The following is a 24285-nucleotide window of genomic DNA, read 5'->3' as shown; positions in this document are numbered from 1 at the left end:
TCACAGCCCTGACAGGGATACTTCATCAGCTGCGCCACCCCAGCAGGTACTGTGATTTGGAGTCACAGATCTCAGTCCCAATTTCTCTTCTGCTTCCTCCTTCATCTGGGGGGAAAGGAGGGAAGAAGAATTGTAGTTTGCTGCTGGCTTATATCATCACTAAAAATAGATAATTTTCATAGCACAGAAAAGTCTTGCGAGCTATACTCTAACTTAGTGAGATTTGTAAGGATGTGAACCAGGACCTTGAAATAGACCTAGAATTAGACAGGGAGTCAGTGGAAGTTGCATCTACCCTAGCTTTTTTTTGTAAAATCTCTTGCCAGCTAGCAGATTTAATGAGAATGGTAGCATATATAGGGCACGGGTATTTTTCCCACTGTTCAGAGCAGGTCAATATGACAGTGGTAAAAATGCTTGAGTGAAATGCAGCAGATATGCTTATGTTCTTTTGTAGGTTGGCTGCTATGTACTATCTGAATGCTATGTACTATCGTGTGTGTGTGTCAAAGAGTTATAAGGCCCTGTCCTTGTCTGCCATTGTGAAGTGTTGCACACGCAGGGAGACATACACAGTGTTAAGCTAAGCTCTCTGGATCCCCACTGAAAAAGATGCACTCACTAGAGCAGATGGCTTGAGATGGGCTATTAAGTATCACTCAGGTCCAGAGTATCACCTGGGACAGGAGCTGGACAGGCTAAGTCTTGGAGGCAGCAGAGAGGAAAGACAAAACTAAATTAAAGTAGAAATACTAGTAAGAATAAAAAGGAATCTGCGGTTTAAAAGGAGCTTTCATGGAAGGCTGCTAAAGAGAACTGACTGCACTGCCATTGGATGCTACAACTAGATCTCAGGTCTGGGTTCATCCCTTTCCATTTTCCGCTACACTCAGCAGGAAAGTTCCATAATGCTATGTCTGTGTTTTCTCCAAAGTGGGTGGGCCATCCCAGAGATTGAATCCAGATTGGTGGATGCACTTCACCTGGGAATCTTCCCAAAGGGCTTGCTTTCCTAAGATTTCCAGCCAAACAAGATTCTGAAAAGGTCAAGTAAGCTACGGAAAAGTCTCTATTTAGAAACCAGCCACACTGGACTCGCAAGCCTTTGTAGATACCGAAGGCACAAACTCAGGAATGAAGTAGCACACTAATGCCAGTATGGCAGTGTCAGAAGGAAATATGCATTTCAAATCTACTATTAACAACAATCATAATACCTAGCTCTTATATAGCACTTTTCATCAAGTCGGCTTCAGTAAAATTTCAATGTAAAAAAAATCCCTACTCCCTTAGCATTTTAGATTTAGAAAAATAAGTGCCAATGAATAATACACAAGAAACACATAATAAAATATGGAAAGGGGTGACTTTTGAACCTGAACAAAAGGCAATTAAGTGGATGGAGGGAGAAATACTGCTCCCAGATATAAAGACCCCATTCCAGTGTGATCCATGTGAGCTATAGGTCTGTCTAGTGCATTCTGGTAGCTTTAGAAGCTCAGAAAGAACTAAAGATAATAAGCTTCTGACATGTAAATGGTGGTAATAAACCTGGCATGTGACGGCTTTCTCAGAGCTTCTTAAAACCAGAGTTATATCAGATTGGTAAAGGCCAACTACTACCTACATGAGCAGTAAACACCTGAGGTATTTGGGAAGCTTGAGCAGGGCTTTGCAGCACTGGAAGTTTGCAGAATGCCTCTGGCAGTACAGGAGAAGCATATGCCAGAGTAGTAGCCATGCTAACTTTTGAAAAGTTAGTGGTGCTAACAGCGCTCCTGTGATCTTCCACTACAGTAGATGCTCCTTCACGCTGTCTAAGGCCAAGATCCTGCCCTTCTCCTTGACCATTTTGGAGTACTAGCCCAGTGGAGTCCTCATACTCAAGGAGAGCAGATGGTGCAAGTGCAGCATCCTGAGTGAAGGCAGAAGGGGAGGGGATCTGTGAATATTTTCACTGGGTTTACCTGTTACTATTACATTTTCAATGTGAAGTTCAGCCTTTTGGAAAGAATTGGGATATTTATTATTGTCTTCTCATTTCTGTCTCCATTTCAGTCCTCTTCCTTATTCTCCTTAGAACAAGCAGCTAACTGGACTGAAAAGATGGCACATGCTTCTGCTCATCAAGTGCCTCTAAACTCTGTGCAGTAAGGAGATAGCAAGGGCCGACCCTGCAAATCACTAGTCACATAATTTTCTTTTTTTATCTTTTCTTTTTCTATGTGCTATTGCTGTATGTCTATGTCACTCTACCATGCACATTACTGTTCTCTGTGAATATGGCATTGGATGTGATCCAGATGTCAACGTACTATTTGTACATTTGATTCATTTTAGTTCATTCATTTAAATTTATGAGAGGTCATTTCATATGCACCCATCCCATACCTTGGACTCTTTACATACATTTGCATTTCATAATGTTGAGATATTCAAGTATCATGTAATGGACTGCTCAACATTAAGCCTTCAAAAGCAACTACTATGAAAGGTATCTGTGAGTTACATCAGGTGAGTGAATTATTTTGCTGGTAAAAAACCAAAACAAACATGCAAAACTTGCTCAGAAAGGAAAATTGCAAATTATATTTTGATGGGATGTAATGGAGCATTGAGCAATGATGAATAGTCAATACACCACATATACTAAACAAGGCTGTGTAACGTATTCAGTTATCACCACACCTCCTCAGCTAGAAAAGAGAATTTAGTAAACTTAAAAACGTTCTCAACTCCTTCTTCAAGCCAAATCTGTTTTCTTCATATTAGAACACACACAGTCGTAAGGCATAACAATGCCTCAGGACAATTCCAAGGAAGGAACTGTGGTTTACAGAAATGGGGCTTCCCCCTTGCTCTCAGAGGGTAGTAATCTACTGCTGGCCTATATCAGCAGTAAATTAATACACCCTTCACCTCACATTGGTCTGCTTTGCTGGCCAGTGAATAGAAGGTGATGTTAAGGCTCTGGTCTTCTTCTCTCCTGTGTAAGGGGGGATTCTTATGTCCTTTTAATCCCCTGCACAGACATATAATCCAAGTTACAATACAATTAATACTCCTATGCAAATATTACATTTCTTTTAAAATTATCAGCTATTACTTTGATTAAAAAATATATAAAGGCACCATTCACTTTACCTGTCTCTTCCACCAGTAGAAGAACTACACAGAAAAGAAAAAATGGTAGGAGGCTGCTTTGTCTAATAAAAACATAGTGAAGGTCTCACTTATTAGTCTAATATAGTCTTCAGCAAAGGAACACCCCAGATGTGCTCATTTGAAAAAAAAAAAAAAAAAAAGAGGTGTGTGAAAATAATTGCAGGGTGGGGGAAAAGAGTTGGTTAAAAGCACACTCTGTTAATGAGGAAATTAGTATGGATGTTATACAATTAATTCATAATACATTTTCCTACTCCCAACCTTTTCTCCAGTAATAACATGCAACTCACAATATTCATGAATCCTTCAGGATTCACATGCATTCTCATAGTTTCTTCTGAACTCTCAAGTCCATACGTCAAACATGCTACATAATAACCAGCCATATCTTTGTTCTGTGTAAAACTATGTACCTATTAGTAATATTGCTATAAACACATATCTTGTCTTAAAAAAATTACAATGTACAGATGCAGAAGACAGTGTTATATGTGCTCAAACAGCAAACAAATGTCAGGGATAGTGTTTTAGTTGTCTGACATCATGCTTTTATAAGGCCTTGCATGTAGTGATCATGATCAGATAAGCAATAGAATTACATCACTTTAAAATGCTAACTCTTTCAGTTTGTCCAAGTTGCCCATTTTGCCAGACAGAACATTACGTTATGTGGGAAAACTGACAGAAAAAACAGGAAAATTCACTTAGTTCTCACCCACACAGCGTTTCCATGAGATTAGGGAAGATCATTTACTCAGATACGTGCAAACTGGTTTTAACAGACTATTCATTTGACCTAAGTTACATTCAGCATCAACCCTAATTCTCAGCAGCCTAAATTTTGTTCACATCACAACTTGAACACTGTGGGATCCAGTTTTCTGTTTTTAATATGCTTGGGATTACAATTACTCATGAAACTGAGTGTTTATTACTATGACATAAAACCCAGCCAGAGAGCACAGATATATTTAAGCAACTCTTAAACAATTAACCAAAACAAAACCACTATTCCATTCATAAAATGCTACTGAGTAGCACTTGATCATGTGCCAGAAACCCATGCTTTGTGGCAAGTTCCCTTGGCAAATTTCAAATTCTGAAATTTAATTCCTTCAGAAGGAATCTAACAGGCGGCAACAACATCTCTGTCTACGGAACTGTCAAAATGTTCTACAGATTTGTTCTGAGACATTAACCGAGACAATTTATTAATCATTCTATCTTCAGAAAAGTAACCAAAATGCATTTTGATTCAGGGAAAAAGAAGAGATTACCAGAGTTTACTTGCTGGAAATCAGATGGGAATCAGATGCTGTAATGCAGGGGTGTCAAACATATGGCCCATCAACCTTTTTGGTCCAGCCCCTGGCAGCAGCGCGCACTGCCGCCAGAAGGTATGCCGCTGAGAGATGTCATGAGAGTATGACACCATGAGATCTCGTGGCGTTGCACGGTGCCACAAGATCTGTGTACTCTGGCGACAGCACGTGGAGTGCTGTGTGCATGAGACACAGCACTCCAAAAGTGCCTAGTATTTCGATGTATGGTACGTATGGCCCACTTGAAGTACATTTAATTCAAATCTAGCCCGCCATAGCAAATGAGTTTGACACCCCTGCTCTAATGGTTGCAGTGTTGATGGCCCTAATTTAAATGAAGCAGGAAAGAGGAGAGAGAATAAGCCACACAGAACTTGTTATTACGTCAGTATGTTGCTGCCCATCTTGTTATTACATCAGTATAGTGCTATAAAAGGGTGTGCACCACAATAACATCTCTGTTGCCTCCCTTTATTAATATTTATAAGCATAATTTATTAGCAGATTGTGATCTGCTTTCAAAGGGAACACGTACACCTTGCGGCTGAAATACTGATTTATGGTTAGGAACTTCAGCTATGAATACATTCGTAGAATATAGAAAGAATAGTTAATGGGTTTTGTGCTTTACGATAGAATAGTAAAGTATATAGCTTGGGAAAAGGGCTGAAAGGACCTGATAAGGGCTGTCCGGGCACTAGCACAGCACAAATAGAGGGCAAACATAAAAACAAAAGCTGACTAGAGCTGACCACACCCAGCTAAATAACACTTGAAAGTGCCTATAAGTCGGGATGCCTCAGCAGAAATGCTCACTGATCATGATATTGACTGCAAAAGTGACACTGTTCACTAACTGGTTATATACTGATAGCAAAAGTGACACTGTTCACTAATTGGTTACATACTGATAGCAAAAGTGACACTGTTCACTGGTTGGTTACATAGTAATTAAGCTGATCAGTTTGGTGATCAGCCTGAGGGTATTTAAACCCCCAAAAGTCAGTGGCACTTCGGACTGCAGCCCGCTGGGATCCTCGGTAGCTGGACTGAGCCCTTCTATGAACCAGCAGCGTCCAGGGACGGCTAACACTTATCAGAGTCGACTCGGCCTAAGAGGCTTAAGGAGAGAAGCGCTTTTGATAACGTATGAAAGTAGCACTTGCTTTAAGATAATAAACGAACATCTGTCTGTTTATCTGTCTGTGAAAAGTAACTAGGATTTTACAAACGACCATCTGTCTGAAAATAACTGAGAGTTTACAAGTGAATATCTGTCTGTAAACATAAAATGACCAAAAATAGAACTGTATATTACGAGAAATGATTGCATGCATAGAAAAATATTAGGCCTTTGTATCTTTCTTTGGTTTCATGTTTGTATTGTTTACATTTATGCTCTTTACTTAATATTAATGACTAAATAAATGAGTCATATTTCTTCAGTTAAAGCCCTATTCGTATTCTTGTTCGGTCACCCCCAACCCTCAGCTGAGGCAACTCCTCTGCTTCCAGAGACCCACACTCCTAAAGCTAAGGCCTTTCAGGCCACTCTGAGTCCACCACATTCACCTATACTTTGTCACAGCTACTGTGGTCTGTCCATAATACACAACCATTTATTCTCAATTCATGATAGCATAGCATAAGCCAGCCTAGCAGGATGGTGCTCCATAGTCCCCGAAGTCATGGTTTGCTACCTTTGGGCAGTCAGGTGCCCAGTGCTTTGTGTCAAGCTTCTGTCATGGAGCCAGGGTTAGCGCATGCTGCTTCTTTTTGGATCAACTGTGACATGTGCTAACAGGGGTGGTGACATGTACAGACAGGACACCAGCAGACAGGACAATGCAAGACTCCTCTGTTTGATCATCCCTGTTCCACTTCCACAGTGGGCTCCACACTAGTGTGATTTTTCCAACACTGCAATTTGGTGTTGTAGCCGTCAATGAAACTATTGAATTGTTTCAGAAAAATAATTCCATTCATGCTGAATAGGAAAAAAATGGTAGGCAAAAATTGGAAACATATTTGAACAATGTTGCAGAGAACTGGATAAATTTAACCAGCAATTTCTGTTGTATTTGTCTGCCATTGGGGCACAGGACAAAGATGAAAACATAAAATCATCTATATTTTTACATGTTGCTGGGGAGGAGGCACTGGATGTTTATAACAACTCTGAGTTTGAGGAAGGTGAAAGCATGAAATTAAATATAATACTGTCTAAATTTTGTATGCCAAAAAGGAATGTGACTTTTGAGAGGTATAGATTTTTTTTACATGCACACAAAAACTGGATGACACCATAAAGCAATATGTCACAGAATTAAGAAAACTTAGTAAAACCTGTAACTTTGGTGGCTTGACAGAGTCTATGATCACAGACAGACTCATTCGTCGCATTAGAGACAATGTGTTAAGAGAGAGACTGCTCTGGGAGTGGGAGTTAAGTTTGAACAAAGCTCTCCAAGTATGCAGGACTGCTGAAACAGTAAAAACACAAGTAAAACAACTGAATTCCCCAGAAGGGGTCATCCATTCACTAAGGAAAGCAGAATATAGTCAGAGGGGCTCAAATCACAATGTGGAACCAACTCCTGCTAAAGGAAAGACTGAGTCCAGATGGTCATGTGGCAAGTGTGGATCATGGCATGACCCCAAACAGTAACTTGCCTATGGGAAACTGTCATAACTGTGGGAAACTTAATCACTTTGCAAACTGCTGCAGATCCGAAGGCAGAAGAGTCAAGTGCATTTAATTACTGACAATGTGACTGAGGAGTTTTTTATGGATGAACTGGGATAAAGCAAGCCTGATGAGAGGGACTGGATACTGCCTCTGACAGTGAATGGAATAGTCATTCCACTGAAATTGGACACAGGAGCTCAGGTTAATATATCTGCACAAGATAGCAAGAGACTGAAAATAAGACCTAAACCGGGACCAACAAACAAAAACAGCAGGGTATTCTGGAACAAAGATACCAGTACATGGATGATGCTTCGCTAGCGTTAACCATAAAACCATCATATACAGGCTCCCTTTCATTGTAGTGCCACGAGAGGTGACACCAATTTTGGGCCTAGCTGCATGTGAGAAACTCAATCTGGTAAAAAGGGTGCTCTCACTACAAGTTTATACTGAACCTGGCTATGAGGCACTCGTTCAGGAATAGCGAGACCTGTTCCAGGGTATGGATTGCTTGCAGGGTGAACATACAATTCGGATAAACAAGCAGGTCCCTCCAGTTATTCATTCCTGTAGAAAGGTGCCATTTGTACTCCGTGATAAACTCACGGCTGAGCTTGCAAGGATGGAAGCAATGCACATAATACAAAAAGTAGAGGAGCCAACAGAATGGGTGACGTCCCTTGTCACCGTGGAAATAAGTACCGGCCAGCTACGCATATGCTTAGATCCCAGGGACTTCAACAAGACTGTACAAAGAGAACATTTCAGACTATCAACCAGAGATCATGGCTCAGTTTGCAAATGCTCAATATTACAGTAAATTGGATGCATCCTCAGGGTTTTGGCAGCTAAAATTAATGGAGAAAAGCTCAAAATTATGCACATTTAATACTCAATTCAGAAGATACAGATTTTTACGCTTGCCCTTCGATATAACTTCAGCACCAGAGGTGTACCACAAAACCATACACATGATCTATGAACATGAACATATTAGTGATGTGCTAGTAACCTCTTCTCTCTAGGTAGTTGACACATTGAGTTTATGGAATTGTATAATGCATGTGTTATTACATAGTTGTTATGTGTTATTAGATGTTAGTGCATGAGTCATTAAATAGTTTTTTAAAGATATCTAAGGGTTAACTTGCTACCTTAAGAGGGAATATGTAGAGATATGTTTGTAGAAGATTGTGATTTAGAGATGTTCCTTAGCATAGGACAGTGTTGTGAATTGGGAGATGTGCCCTACATCAGATCTAACATGGCTGCTCCCACCTGTACTTCTCGCAGTCACTCCCATCTGTGTTATTAAAGTTCTATTCCTGACTCATTCAATAGTTTGTTCTTTAATGAATCCTCAAGATCGTTACAGTTACTGCCATGGGATTATGTGATTAGGAGAAGAGGGAATTTCTTTTGCCACACTTCTCAGGAGTTAACGCACAGAACTGGAGAAATTTTTTTCCCCCACAAATTACTCATCTGTCATCCTCTTTAAATAAATTTCAGCAACATCTGGATGATATTAACACACATTTGTAATTCCTTCATAAAACAGATATCAAGGACTAAAGCTTGTTCTCTGAAGACATTTATAGAAAATCTCATTGAGGGCAATATGTATCTATGTAAAAAAATGAAAATCTAGAAAGTTTGCCATGTAATACAGTATCCTAAAGACCTAATATGTTGCAGTAGTCAGTCCACAATCCCTATCCAGAAATGCCTTCAAGATCAGATTATATATGATTTGCCTAAAATTACACAACAATTCTGTGGAGAATCCAGTTTTCCTGTCTCCCACTTTTAACTATCATCCAGCACTGTTACTACAAAATTATTCATCCTCATTAGGCTATTAGCACTTCCAACTCCTGCACCTCAGGATATAGTTCTGAGTCACAGCAGCCATGCGTATAGTAGGAAAAATTGCCTGCTCAACTCACTGTGAGGATTGGAAAAATTTTAGTATAAGATTAGTTAATGAAGAAGGGACAATGGAGAAAAATTGAGGATGTACAGCAGAAGAAGGATATTTATTCCATTGCAGAATTTTTTTCTCCTTTCTGCTTGTATGGATGAATCTTTCATTTTCTCTGGATCATCAGAATTCTTCTATTTACCTAGAAATTTATAAAACTAAACTAAAAAAAAAACCCAAAAAACCAAGCAGATGATACCTGATTATTGAGAAGATTGTAAATGACTCTCTTAAATGTAATACCAAACTCACTTTCTGGCAGTAAAGGCAGATGATTATTTCATTGATAAATGGATGATTTTCTATTGTACAAATTTTTAACTAACGTGTGAAAGGAAGAGTCAAGCCAAATTATAAAACATCATCCATTAGTGCAGTATATTTATTTTAAAAGAAGACATGGTTAAACAGTACAATAAATATCAGGAACTCTACCTGGCTCCAGTGGATTACGTTTTTTACAGACACATAATCTGGAAAGTTTGCTACATACACATCTGCTTGGCTCTGCAAGGAAAAAATATTGTTACACAGTATTCACTCTCTAAGTGAAGTAAACAAGGACAAAATTCTACTTAAAGTGACATTCAATTTAGTTTGACTTATCCATGCTCTAGGTGTAGGACACAATTTAAAATAGAATTTTGTAATCACAGTAAATCAAATAAACTTTATAAGAAACCCAGGGAAAAATGTGAAAGTCTAAAAAATGTACCAACTCCAAACAAAGCCCCATTTCCACCCCCCACCCCTTAAGAAAAGCTGGAGAGAACAGTTGGGGCTTACCTCTAGTCCAGAAAGTCATCATTTCTAGACATTAAAATAAGTTTTCATCAAGTGCATGAATTTAGCTCTAAAAAAAGGCAAATGTAGCAGGAGTTGAGCCAAAATTTTGTACTAGGTATGTCATTACACAGCAAAATTTCAGAAGTTCACTGGGTTTGGAGCCCACCAAAGTCAAACTCTGAGGGAGCCAGAGAAGGTTTATGGTTTCTGGAGGAAATCAAATGACACTTGATCACACTGCATGACTTCCACTCAAACAGAGACAAACCGGCTTTTTGAGTGCTACTTACATTCAGTGTTCTGATTCATTCTAGCCTTAAACTCAAAGACCCTCCCCACAGCCATGTGGCCTTTGGAAAAGAGGCTGAAGGGAGAAGCCAACCAGAGACAGAAGCCAGCAGGAGCAGCTGCAGAACCAGCTTAAACAGGAATTGCTCTACTAGGCAGAGAAGGGGGTAGAATGAAGCCCAGCAGGACCACCTCTGCAATATCCAGAACTGAGCAGAGGAGAATCCCTCCCACACTCCCAAGGTCCTTGGGCATCCTCAGTCTTTTTTCATCTTCCACATGCCTTGGGGGCTTGAAGAAAGAAACTTCAGGGAGGAGCCAGCCTGAGACAGGAGCCGGCAAAGCAACTGCAGTTTAAGCAGGGTCCAAATGACACTGATAAACTAACTGTATAATATGATTGACTGCACTTTAGCATCACTCCACACCTGTCCTGCCTACCTTCTTCCCCTTCCTTTCTCACCTCTTCTGTCCACCTCATTGCTCTTCCTTGCTTTTTCTTTCCATTTAGCAAATGCCTTCCTAACAGAAACTATAATTAAAAGCTTCCTGAACTAACATGACAATTGATATCAGCACATGATTCTCTCTGCTTGTGTGTGCTATCCCTTTTCTTACCCTCTTGTGTGTGTCTTCTCTATTTAGATTATGAGGTTTTCCAGGCAGAAATGGTCTACTACCCTATGTCTGTACAGTGCCTAGGACAATGGGGCCTGATCTTGGTTGGTCCTGGAAACTATCATAATAGACAAGATTCATAATAAGAAAGCAAAACATGCACACTAACCCACGTGAACCTAAACCAGCACTACTACTAATCCTAGTCACCCAAATTATTTTGCAAAGCTAATTCTTCTCCTTGACATAGCCATGGCACCTCCAGAAAAGGAATCAACACAGACATTTCAAACATTTACAGAAAGAAAAAACTCAATTATTTCTGCGCTGGAATAAAAAAAGAAAGGTACTTCAGCAGCACGGACAGGGAACGGATGAGCGAAATTTAAAGGACACAGTTACTACTAGACTGTATTGGGCACTGCCTAGTCAATTCATCTTCTGCATGAAGCTCAGAGTGACAAAGTAGAGCCTCCCCAAACTCTGCAATACACTAAAGACTTCGTTATTTTATTGCAGGTTAAATATTCATATTAAGGTCTCCAGTGCAGGATAGTTTTTATGTTTCGACAGCACCCAACACTGTGGGACTGCAGTCCTGACTGAGGGTTTTGGGCATTAATGTATATGTTGTTGCTTATGATGATGATGACAATCATATGTTGCACAAATGCTGGCTATTGTAGATCAGTAAACTAGGATTGTTACTATATGTACCACATTTAAGTTTTTCTTATTAAATGCACCGAAAATAGAAAAAGGGTTTTGATGCAAAGTTGGTCTATTAGTCCAGTTCTGCACACCTTGGCAGTAAGCTGTTTCAGTTTGGCATTTAATAGACAGAATTCTTTCTTGCCAAATACAATCTGAGAAAATATAAAAATATTGTTCACCATGACTTTTAAATCCATTGCTTATTTTTGTTCTCTTATTACACCTTATGTATAGGTAAGCATCTCTCAGAAAGACTCAAGTAAAGAGTTAAAATTTGCTGGAATGTTCACAACTTTTCCCTAGCTAAGAATTCTTGCATCTATAATTAGTGAATGACAGATGCACTTCAGTACTAGTAAAATGTTCACCTACATGGTAAGAGAGGCCATAGGTGGACTCATGAGTCCATAGAAGCCAATTCAAGGAATCCTATGAGGTCATGATGCCATGATGCCACAGCCACAGGGAAAACATCACAGAGCATGATCTTGCTCCTGAATATGGCTCATGGACAATAATAAGGGCATGGAGGACCCAGAGGTACAGCTCTCCGAAGGGACTTGAGTGGCTCAATAAGATGCAGAAATTATCATTCCCTGGACCTAAATTAAGAATTTCATTTTGATTTTTGTGACAGAAAATGATCTTTTTTGTAGAATATTTTGATTTCAGTGTAAACCATTTTCTAATGGGAAACCATGGTGATGGAATCTTTTCAACAGGCCGTACTACAATTTCTTTCTCTTGGCTGCAATTTTAGATGGTATTAATTAAATTTCATCTAGGTAATTTGATCTAACATAATGACTTTAACCCTAGTCTAGACGAGACCTCTCTGTTTAGACTCAACAAGTCACTTGGGGTTCATCCTATGAACTATTAATTGAAATCAGACGACCCACATGAGTAAGGAGCTGTAGGATCTCTGAGCCCAAATTTCCCAATCGTTAAAATGCAGGTCATGAAACAGACCTATTTCTGAAATAATATTTGCAGAGTGCTGTACAGTCCTTGCAAGAACATGTTACTCCTCATGACTGATTCTTTGTGCAAAATGGGGGCTTTTCAGGCTTTTGGATGTTTGCCAGTGAAAAGCTTTCAGGCTTTATATTTGCAGAAAAATCAAATTTCAGGTATGCAAAACTCAATTTGGTGGAAAACGATTAATTAGTTTACGCACCACACACACGCACCAAATCCCCAGTTTCCCCTAACCCTAGTCTCAATACATTTATCACACTATTATTGCACGGTAAACTTGTTTCCTTACATACTATTCTGCATTGTTGCATGGGAAATGTACATATAGCACTTCTGTGTGCATACAAGCCATAGGTCCTAACTTTTCATTTATGAATTTTTCATATAGCATCATTTATTCATTAGAGTAATGAAATATGGAGGATTCTACATACCCTTAATATACCAGTAGGAAGAAATGCCACTTGTGTCAGAGGGGCTTTGCTTTTGTTTAATGTGTATACAGGAGCCAAGGCAAAAAATATTTTGATTTTTTGAGCCAGTTGAGGCATGGCTGAAATTGCAATGAAAGCTGTGAAAGCAAAAGAGATTAATGAAAGCCATCTTAGAACCAAATTACAACATACAACAACCCTGTATATATAGGCAGATCTGTACCTGTGCAGACACTCGTTTGATTAACGTAAATGTCAATCTCAGACCTCAATGTATATTTTGTTTGTAAGAAATCAGAGCTAATGAAGAAAGTTGAAGATCATTCAGGGTAAACACAAGATAAGATCTTTCCCATTAACTGGAACTACAGGTATCTGATAGTAAATATTGCCGTTAATTTACTAACGATAGGCAATCTTTTCTCCATGTCTGCCTCAGAATGTCCTGGACAAATGTTTCCATAGTGCACATTTCTAAGGACTCTTCATTTTCTCTTTCACATTGTCAAAATTTATTTAAATACAATGAAAACAAAATCCAGTTAATTCAGCGTTCTCTCCCTGTTTACAAGGCTGGATCAGGTACAGATAGTGGAAAGAAGGTTTGAGATAATGTGAGGGTTCCAAGAACATACTAAGCATTTAACCAGAAGTGATGGAGGAGAGCAGCTTAACATGATTATCATATGTGTATCCAGTTCCAATGTTGAGATCAATAATCTCAATTCCATCCATCTCCTTTTCTGCCCACTCAGCTCCCTTCTCAAAATTGTGGTCTCCTCTCTATCTCCTTCCCAAGACTCTGCCCCATTGGGAATTGCTCTCTCATTCATGCACAACTCAATGGAAGTGGAGAGCAGCAATGCACCCGTTTTGACCAAAATCTTGTTATAAATCCATGTGAATAATATTCAGAGTGAGATAACAGTCCCAATCAAACCTCAGCTCTGAAATAGGGACAAAAAGACAAAACACATTTAGTCCTCTTCTTCCGAACGTACCTATTGTACAGCCCTGAGAATACCCAACGTAATACAGGCTCTGTTGTCCAGTTTTCTGCAGAATGAAGTCTATCAGTGCTGGAAGGTCATACATGGCCATTTCATGAAAACTGCAACACAAAAAGATAAAGCTGCTTGCATGACTGAGTTGTAATTCCTGCTCCTGTGCAGCACTTAAATGTAATAACTGAGTCACACATCTGTCCATTAAATAAAAATAAGTGTAGTTTTGGATGTGGATGGCTTCTTTTGCTGTTTGTTTTGTTCTGGGTTGTGAATTATGAGACAAAAGAGCTTTTATATAAAGTGAGGCATTAAGAGTCCCAGTTGAGTAGGTAGTATGCAAGCAGGCTTTTTTACGTTATTATTTAGTATATGTCTGTCATATCCCCTCATTTCTCCTCTCTAAACTAATAGTCTCAGTCTTTTCTGCTTCTCTTCGTAGGGAAGTCTCCCCATGCACATAACTTGAGACCTCTATTTTTGCTATATCCTTTTTGAGATAGTGTGACTATATTCAAATGCAACATTCCAGGTATGGGCATTGATTTACATTGCTGCCCCTTGTTCCAACACCAATGCCTGTTCTGATCTCAGTGTTTCTCCTCTGCTGAACAGCAGAATTCAAGGACCTGGCAGGTTGATTTCTGGTGCAGTAGAAACCTGTGACTTAATTTGGGTCCCTTTTTAATGTAATTTGATTTATTTACATGTATATACCAGGTCTGCATGAGATGGTCAAACAGCATGCAGATCAATCACTTCTTCCAGGCATTCCAGCTCCACACCTGTAGCTGGTGATCAGAAAGCAATCTTCCTCACCTATCATGCAGTTGCAGTGCAGTGAAAGAGGTAGCATGGAATAGCAGATTTGGGTACCAGCTTGGGAATCCACATATCTGGATTCTATACCCAGCTTGGCCAATGACCTGCTGTGTGACTTTATGCAAGTTAATTCATATCATTGTACTTGTTATGCTGACCACTCAGTCTGTCTTATCTATTAGGTGCTTAACTCTTTGGGTTACACAGACTGCCTGTTACTATTAGAACTGGCTGAAAAATTTCCAACAGAACTGTTTTTCACTGGAAAATTTGTCAAAATAGATGTTCCAAGGAAATTTGATAAAATTTCATTTAGAAAAAAACCACAGTGAAATATTTATAAATTATATTATAATATAATATAAAAGAAAAGAAAAGAAAAAGAAATCTAAAGAGTTTGACTGACTGGAAAAAGACACAAAAGAAAAACAAATTTTTTTCTAGGGAAAATTCAAAATTCAATATTTTGTTCCCATTTGCAACAGAAGTAAATTCTGAAATTCTGGAATTGTCTATAAAACACAAATTCCAATACCCACATTGCTCTAACTTATTATTTAGTTGTACAGCTCCAAGCACAGAGGGGCACTGATCTGATTGGGGCCTAATGAGCTTAATATATTATAAACCAGTAAGAGGATCTGTGCTGACATACAGTTAACTTACTGTATAGCAAAATACTAGTGTATATGTGAAGTATGGTTTTTAAACACATACAGCTTAGCTAAATCCATTTTTTCACTAGATGGTAAAAATGTACCTCTGTGACCTAGGGAATATGTACTTGCCAAGCATGAAGTTCAGTCGCCTCTCACTGAAGTACTAGAGTTATTAAAAAGGTTTCAGAAAGCTATTTATAATGGCTTAAGTGTTGTTTTTCACTGTCTCCATCTTCCAAATCATCTGAACTATTTTCCTCAAATGCTCAACAGCAACATATATTCCCAAGTGAAAAACAAACATGCAAATCTTTCATCTCAAAAGGCAAATGTTAAAGTGATAAATTGCTGGCACATCCTCATAAGGAAATGCTTGTTCACGTAAATTATAGGCATCTTTTACATGCTCTGTTTATAATATATCACAATATAAAATTGCTTCAGTAATTTCTCTCCAGTTCAGCCTACCTGAAATCCCAAAATTCCTCTTGGTCAATTGAAAGGTTCTGGTGTCTTCTCGACAAAGTGTTTCCTCTGCTGTTTCCTATCCAAACATCATAGCCTGCATCTGCTAGCATAAAGCCCAGGCTGTTATTGGGCAAATTGACAATCCAGTTGTTATCTTCAAAAAGAAGAGCATGCAGCAGTAACACAGCCAGCTTTGGGCCTGGAAAATAATATATATATTGTGAAGTGGAATAGTTCACAAAAACAGAACTTCTGTAACATAGTATTGATGTAACACTAATTCCTCTTCCAGCCAAAGTCTACAAAAGGAAGCAAATATTTCCTGACTTGATTACATCAAACCTTTGTAATAAATTGTTTTAATAATCCATTATACAGGTCAGGGAACTGAGTGAAAAAGACAAAGTAACTTCCTTAATTTTCCATAGTGCAGAACCAGGAATACAACCAAAGATTTCCTGATTCCCAGTGCTCTGCTCATTGATTTAGATCACACTGTCTTATTGCTGAGCATCAACGTCTCCCAATTATCCCAGTCCCATTAAATTACAGTTGTCAGTGTTTGGTAATTCGAATAATCAGAGACTAGGTGTCTCATTTTGGGTTTCCAGAAAATGAGAACACAATTAGTTGCCACATGTGAAAATTGTGCTCTAGTTGTCTTTCCCACCCTCACACAGTGATATTTGTCTGTGGCAGAGCCAGAGATAGGAACTAGCTCTTCTGGACAGTACACAACTCTCATTTGAGTACACAGTACAGCACTGTCCAAAATTTGATTTCAGTCTTTCTAGAGCTCTGTAGCATAAGTCTGAGTAGCGCTAAGTTCAGACTCTACATCCCAGCAAGGGCAATGTGCACAGAATAATTTTGGACTCTTCTCTGTTTACATCCTAAGTTTGAGACTTGCCCCTACTTTGACCTGTTCATTAGGGCTCAGTCCTGGACTCTGAACATAGAGAAACTCCTGCAATAAATTCCTCTTCTTAGATTTAGCTGTTCTCATTGTTGAAATGATTTACCATGGAACAACTCTAGTTTCCCAGAATTTTTGACCAGCTGAGAAACAAGAATTTGCAGTTCGTAATCAAGCTTCGCCAACACCCACTTCTTTGCCATCCTGTTCTCCACTAGTCCCTCTCAGGGAAAAGTTCCAACACCCATAGGATATGGGAAAGACCATAACAGATTAGCAAGAGTTGTTCAGGTAAGCATTTATTCTCAGGAATGAACATTTCCCCAATATGATGAAGGGATCAAGGGATTATTCATTCTCCACTGGAGCAGGGGGTGAGAATGCAACTCCCTGAGCCAACGAAACCAGCTTAGCTACTACTGCATTTCCTTTAAGTGCGAAAAGGCAGGATTTGACCACAGAAGGTCTGTTTAAATTGGTAACTTGGGTCCGTGGGAGTCCCATCCAAGCAGAGATAGGAAGACTTAGTACATTACCAGAAAGCCCTCTTCCTTCCGTAGCACCTTCTAGGCAGATCTTCCACCAGCATCTCTCAAGGCTGAAACAAAACCCCTCACCCCTTAAGAACTTCTTAGTTCCTGCGAAAGGAGCCAGACCTGTGTCCCTGGAATTTTCTTTGCCATGAGGAATCCTGTTCATGCTAAGGTAATAGCCATCAGCTGTCAGAATGTCATACTCCTCACTTGGGTATCCTTTGTATCGGATCTTCTCACTCTATAAATAAAAACAAAGGTTTTGCCTAAATTTGTTTATTCATATCTTTTTAATCCATTATCTCCTGCAGGGATTTTTGGTTTCATTCCCATGAACCCCTGTACTTTCCTGATTTATTGAAGTGATGTCAAACAAAACCTTAACAGAAAAGGCTGAATTCAGAAATTCTGAATGTTTAAAATTTTAATCTTAATTTTAGTCTATAAAATGTTTATAGATTCTCCCATCACTTTAACACTTCCTCACTGGGTTTAATATTTGGATGAGAGAATAAACATTCCGAAATCTATCAGTGGAAACAGGTTTTAGTGGGATCATAAGGTCAAAAGAACAATAAATTGAAAAAGGGAGACATTTAACTTTTGAGTCCAATCAAAAGAGGGAAGAAGTTTGGTGAATGGAAATAAAACTGGGTTCCAATGTTTCACTTTTTCAGAATATAAATACAAATACTCCAACCCAACACAATCAATTAGAGGCTGAGGTCTCTGCTGAATCCTGAGGAAAGCCATCTTTAGAAACTTTGAAAATTCTGGTGATAAGAAGCAGAGAAGGCAGCAGACCTCTGAAAGCTTTTATCAAACCTGACAAATAAAAGCTTGCTCAGGAGTCATTTTATAGAAATAAGAAAGATCTAAGTGCACATGAATCAATGTATGGTGCACATTGCCCACCTGCCCTTCCGTTAGGAGTCTCCTTTGATAATAAGCAAAATGAGGCACTAGGAAGTCTGAACCCTTCCCTCTACCACATCTTACCACCCCATATTGCTGGAACCCCAACCATTCTTCTTCCATTCCATGGCTCTTATCCATTCTTAAATATAAACCATATGGCTTAAATATAATACTGTAACTTTACTACTAAAACATTTTTTCCATCCAAACCATTTGATGAATCTTTGAGATAATTAATACAGAATCAAGTAGAGCACGACTGTGATTCAGAAATGGAAACAAGCTCTGAATTCACTAGAAAATTTATTCCCCATGAATAATCTAACCAGCCCTATTTTTACACACTTCAAGAGTTGTAAGTCTGAGACTACAGAAGGTCCAAAATGCAGAAGAAAGACCATGTCCCTTCCTCAGCTGGGGATGATTTGGTGCCAGTTGGGAACCAAGAAATAGGAATACCTCACAGATGGACTCGTCAGCATCCTCAACAGTGAGAAATTGAGCTCTGTGAAACTCCCCATCCTCATCAACACGCCTCTTGCCAAGGGAAGGCAGACCAGTGTTTGTAGATGGACCTTTTCTATTCATCCAGTCACAGGCCAGCAATAACCAGATAACATTTGTAAAGTAACATTAACTGCGCTGGGCCAGAGAGGGAAAGGGACTATATTTGGTTCTGATCCTGCAAATAGCTGAGCCCTGCATCTTATATGATCAGGCCCTTTATGGGTTATTTGTGTATGATCTGTGGACATTTTATATAACTAAGAGATGAAATGGTACAAACTCATGATCAGTGGTTAAAGGTGGATGTGAATTTCTGATACACAGGGAAGTCAGATTAGATCCTTAAACAGGAAAAATTCTTTTAGGAGAGAGAGAGAGTTTTGACACTTACTGTCTTGCTCATACTGATAATCCTAAAAGGAGTTCCAGGACTCACCCTTATAACAACTTTCTCTCAGGCTTCCAAGATATAAAAGCACCTGTGATTCATTAATACTATTACACAATATCAAGTTTATGTTTTTAATTAGCAGGATTACATTTTTTTAATCAAGTAGAGTAACTTTGATAGTGAAATCACTATTTACTGTCTGCCAATTCAGTTCTTATACCACTTGGAGAAAGCCTCAGAAGGGAACAGTGTAAAAAGCTGTTGTTTTTCCATGTACACTGTATTTTTGATCACACTGGACCTGATTCAGATCGGTGGTGAAACTCCACAGGTCATAGATGAGATTAGTGAAACTGATACCAGACCCCATAGCCAGTACCCATCGTAATCTCTGCTCTAGAGAAGGCAGATTAGATTGGACCCTTTTGGAAAAATGGAGAGTGAAGGTAAGTGCTGGAGACCTGGGAGAGATTTGGTTAAAGGATAAATCTGTTACTATAGAAATTGTAAAGCACGTTATATAAATAACACTGACCACTTTCCATTATTTCCAAACTTTCTCCAATAAAAAACTTTCAATATTCATAAATGCTTCCGGATTCCCATGTCCACTTCTTATGAGTTCTTCTGGATCTGCAATTCCTTGTGTCAGGTATGTCACCAGAATGAACAGCCACATCTTGGCCCTGTGCAAAATAATTTATCCATCAATAGTTTTGGTAGGACACACATTCATAAAAATGGCACTATCCAACGCTGAAGGAGGTCAGTGGAAAAATAAAAGCCTGCATTTTCTAAGGAAGACATTATTAAACATACAACTGCCAACTATCCTGAAGGAAAGAGAGGGAGAATCATAAGAGGCCTTTAAAGAGTTCTTTAATGACCTGAAAATCAAAAAGGAATCCTACAAAAAGTGTAATATTGATATATTGATAAGAAAGAGTAGAAAAGAATAGCAGAAGCATGTCAGAACAAATCGGAAAGGCTAAGACACACAATGAGTTAACATAGGAAGGGACATAAAAGATAATAAAAGGCTCTTTAAATATATTAGGAGCAAGAGAAAGATGAAGGAATGTGTAGATCCTCTACTTTGCAGGGAAAGAGAGCTAATAACAGAAGATATCAAGAAGTCTGAGCTGTTAAATGCCTATTTTGCTTCAGTCTTTGTTAAAAAGAAGAATGGTGGCCAGAAACTCAACAAAATTAATATTAACAAGAGGAGGAAAAGACCACAAGTCAAAATACGGAATGAACAGGTTAAAGAATATTTAGATAAGTTAAATTGTTGAAATTGGCAGGGCATGGTGAAATCCATCCTAGGATAATTAAATAACTAGTTGAACAATCTCAGTACCATTAGCAATTATCTTCAAAAACTCATGGAGAACTGGTGAGGTCCCAGAGGACTGGAGGTGGGCAAACACAGCACCCAGAGCATCATGCCCAGTCAGCCTAACTTCAATACCTGAAAAGATACTGGAATATCAGTATTAATACTGGAATATATACTGAAAAGATACTGGAATATCAAACAATTAGTAAAAACAACGAGAGTCCTGTAGCACCTTAAAGACTAACACATTTCTGCAGGCATAAGCTTTCATGGGCTGCAACCCACTTTGTAGATGTATCCATTAGTAAGCACCTAGATCAGGGGTTCTCAAACTTTTTTTCCAGGACCCCTTTTGAAAATATTTCAGGTTGTGATGACCGCCCCCCCCCAATGCCATGCCATGCCACCCTTACTTCTGTGCTGCTGCTGGGGGCAGTGCTGCCTTCAGAGCACCCAGCCAGTAGCCGCTGCTCTCCGGCAACCCAGCTCTGAAGGGCTCTGGCTGTCAGCCATACACGGGGCTGACAGTGACAGCCATGGCATGTGCAGGGGCTGAGGGCTCAGGACGCCCCCTCCTCCCCCCAAATAACCTTGCGACCCCTTGAGGGGTCCCAGCCCCCAGTTTGAGAACACCTGACCTATATGTTGATAGGCTTATATAAGGAATACAGAACATGGATTTGTCAAGAACAAAGCATGCCAAACCAATCTAATTTTCTCCTTTGACAGATTACTGGCCTAGTGGATAAGAGGAAAGAGTAAACATCATATATCTTGATTTTAGTAATGCTTTTGACACAGTCCCATGCACCATTCTCATAAGCAAACTAGGAAAATGTGGTCAATATATAATTACTATAAGGTGGGTGCAAAACTGGTTGAAAGACCATACGCGAAGAGTAGTTATCAATGGTTCTCTCTCAAATTAGGAGGGAGTACCTAGTGGAGTCCCACGTGGGTCAGTCCTGGGTTTGGTACTATTCAATATTTTCATTTATGACTTGGACAACGGAGCGGAGAGCATATGTATGCAATTTGTGGATGTCACCAAGCTAGGAGAGGTTGCAAGCACTTTGGAGGACAGGATTAGAATTCAAAATCACCTTGACAAATTGGAATATTTGGTCTGAATTCAACAAGATGAAATAAAGAAAAGTGCAAGTATTTCATTTGGGAGGGAAAAATCAAACGCACAACTACAAAATAGGGAATAACTGGCTAGACACTAGTACTACTGAAAATTATCTTGGCTCTAGAGTGGATAACAAATGGAATATAAGCCAACAATGTGATGCAGTTGTGAAAAAGGCTAATATTCTGGGGCGTAGTAACAGAAGTGTCATATGTAAGACAGAGGAGGTAACTGCCCCACTCTAGTCAGTTCTGGGCACCACACTTCAGGAAAGATGTGGACAAATCAGAGAGGATCTGGAGGAGAGCAAGAAAACATGAAAAGTTTTTGAAAACCTGACCTCTGAGGAAAGATTAAAAAAATTGGGCATGTACAGTCTTGGAAAAGGAAGACTGAGATTGGACTTGATAACAGTCTTCCAATACGTTAAGGACTGTTATCAAGAGAACAATGATTAGTTGTTCTCCATGCCTAATAAAAGTAAGACTAGTATTAATGGCTTACCCTGCAGCAATGGAGATTTTGGGTTAGATATGAGAAAAATCCTTCTAACTGTAAGGGTACTTAAGTTCTGTAATAGGTTTCTAAGGGAATCTCATTACTGAAGGTTTTTAAGAACAGGTTGTAAAAACACCTCTCAAGGTGGTTGAGCTTTACTTGGTCCTGCCTCAGTGTAGGGGGCTGGACTTGATGACTTCTCAAGATACATTTGAGCCTTATCAAATTCTATGCTTCTATGAAAAATGAACAAGGCTATGTGGCTTTAAACTTGTAAAATCATTGATGCGGATAGCAGACTTCAAGATCTGTGTTGTTATCTTCAAGGCCTTCATTGAAGAAGCAACCTAAAAGATCACCTGAAACTCTGGCATAAGATTTGTTGTTAACAACTCCTTGGGTATAATGGAACTATCCACAGCGACGGTTAAACTTGTTTGTGTGGAAGACAGAACTTTTTCTAAGGCAGTAGAATGAATTCCCACATGATCTAATAACTACCTCAACCATTACCACTTTCCATTCCAAATGTAAGGTGAACGTCTTTGAGTTTGCCTTCAATAATGAACACACATAGTCGTCAAGCAACTAGGACTTGGGCAGTGTAGGCTAGTGGTCACAGCAAGTGTCAGGAACCAAGTGTCGGAACCAGAGGCTAGGGTCATAGTCAGTTGTCAGAAGCCAGAGGTTTGGGTCAAGCTGTAGGTTGAGAACTGGATGTCAAACCCCAAGTCAGTAGTCAGAAGTGAGGGTTGAAGACAGAAATACTTGACACAGGCAGGTAACAGGCAAGGTGGGATCACACGCAGGAGCAGGGCTGAGGCAAAGCTGGGTGCAAGACAGGAGCAGCAAGAACAAGGCAACATAGTCACAATGGCGGACATGAGCTCTGAAAAGCCAGCGTGCTGCCACTAGTTTAAGAGCCTGTCTGCTGACCCTTCAGCTAATCAGGCAGCCTGCTGCAGCTCAGCTGTGCTCCTTAGGCTGCCTGGAAACTAGCTCTGCTGCAGGCTGTGATTGCTGACAGTCGCGCATGAACCATACAATAAATAAACAAAAAAGTTACTCATGAGATTGTCTCACTCGAGAGAATCACTCATAACAAGTGCCAATCAAGGTGCTTAACACGTCCCTGAGAGACATGCAGATGCAATGGTGCTGAGGGTGGGATAAGAACCAGCACAGACAAGAACAGAACAGTCTGGAAGATCAATACAATGTAAATAATATTAAATACTGGCCAAGCGAGTGCTCTTCCAGTACTCATCTTGTTGTTCACTGTTAGTTAAGGGTATGCGGTAGGGCTGGCTTGAAAGCAAACATTCCATTTTGTTATAAACTGAAATCTCAAAATTTGGTTTTGTTCTAGATAGAAACAAAAAACAGGGACCTTTTGAAACTTAATGAGAACACAAGAAAGATCCTGGGCGAGAGTAGTTGCCCAGGCTGTGATTAATAGCTGCCCCCAGGCATTGTTTGACTACCTCTTTCCACTATTCAAAAGATAGAGTTAATGGGATTCCTCTTGGAGTCTTTTGTTTTGTTAAAATCAGAGACAAAGCTCCGGGCAGCAGCAGGCTTTCCCCAGGAACTGAAGCTAAACTTACTAGAGCTAAAATCATTAACTTGGGAACTGGGGAAACCTCAAGAGACTGACAGGCAACTGGGCTAATCTACCTGGCCAGCAGCAGAAGCCAGCAGAGGGGGCTAGTCGAGCCCAGGAACGGAGGCCAAGAGTGCAACTACAACAGTGCCAAGGGGTAGGGCAAGGGGAAGCAAGAAGGGAGAGGCGAAAGACACGCCCCATGTACTCTGGAGTGGGATGGGTTTTGCTCATGGTTTTGATGTTTATTAATTCTGTTTGCACTGTTTTCCCAAATCAGTGCTGACTTAGTTCTTTACTTTTATTAAAAGGTTTATTTTCTACACTCAGACTCTGTGCTTGCGAGAGGGGGAATATTACCTTTTGGGGGCGCCCAGGAGATAGTGTGTAATTTCCCAAGTGACTGGGTGGTGGTTCAAGTCGACTTGGTGTTGTATCACTGAAGCCTTAGATATTGAACCCGGCCATTGTGGCTGCCAATTTTGTCTGGCAGAAGGGTTACACAATTTTT

At 39.6% G+C, this 24285-nt stretch overlaps 1 pseudogene; it reads right to left on the bottom strand.

Moving 5' to 3' along the window:
* LOC137156271 (lipase member M-like) lies at positions 1 to 19881 on the bottom strand (annotated as a pseudogene).
* Between the last annotated feature and the right edge of the window lie 4404 nt (positions 19882 to 24285).

The sequence above is a fragment of the Emydura macquarii genome, unplaced genomic scaffold, assembly GCF_026122565.2.
Source record: "Emydura macquarii macquarii isolate MOO-44397 ecotype Brisbane River unplaced genomic scaffold, CSIRO-AGI_Emac_v2 contig_1390, whole genome shotgun sequence".
Lineage (NCBI taxonomy): Eukaryota > Metazoa > Chordata > Testudines > Chelidae > Emydura > Emydura macquarii.
This window is presented reverse-complemented; position numbering and strand designations above follow the sequence as displayed.